The 708-nt window shown below is 49.7% G+C and overlaps 1 non-coding gene across 1 annotated transcript; it reads right to left on the minus strand.

Annotated features, from left to right (window-relative positions):
• Positions 1-312: 312 nt before the first annotated feature.
• On the minus strand, positions 313-429 carry LOC115854693 (U5 spliceosomal RNA). The gene has a single exon (XR_004040097.1). It is a non-coding gene; the product is annotated as a U5 spliceosomal RNA (small nuclear RNA).
• Between the last annotated feature and the right edge of the window lie 279 nt (positions 430-708).

Below are 708 nucleotides of genomic sequence, written 5' to 3' on the forward strand. Positions count from 1 at the left end.
CGCCTGCCACACCACTCAAGTTGACTGCCTCGACACTCACGATGGCCAGCACACCAGTCAAGATGGCCGCCACACAGCTGCCACGTCTGCCCCAAAAAGCAGCATCCACTGGGTACCAAGAGCCCCACTGCGACTGGATTCAAAACAAACAAACGAAAATAATCGTTAAACTGTGACCAGACTCCAAATGGAGTGAGTCAAAACCCGGGGCAGCCTAAGCTCTCCCAGGAATAAGAAGAAGCCAGTCAGCCTACCCCTGTGCCCCTGAGAATGCTGGGTAATTACTTTTTCCCTTTTGTCTGTTTTCTTTTAGCAGAACCACCAAGAACTGGCCACAAAAATCAGTTAAAGCTTCCAAAGTGCTTCTTTCCCCAGAAATCTTTTATAAAAGGTGAAAGATTTACAGGACCTGAAGAGCAAACCAAGCAGGATAATTGTTTCCGGAATGACCCCAATATTTTCACCCCGGCGACCCCAGCTGGGCATCTTGCCCCATATTTATGATTCCTGGTCTTCTGCGTGCCACTGGGCGACCTTTCTGAGCCCCCTGTGTGAGCCCCCGGTTCCTTATCGGGCCTGTAACTCACCCTGACGCTATCTCTCGGAAGGGTCTTAATGCACTTTAATTTCCCCTCATTATTTCCCAGACTTCGAGGTTTTCTCTTTCGAGCTGCCCTTCCTGGGACAAGCATAATCTGTTTGCCATCA

This window comes from Globicephala melas, chromosome 6, assembly GCF_963455315.2.
Source record: "Globicephala melas chromosome 6, mGloMel1.2, whole genome shotgun sequence".
NCBI lineage: Eukaryota > Metazoa > Chordata > Mammalia > Artiodactyla > Delphinidae > Globicephala > Globicephala melas.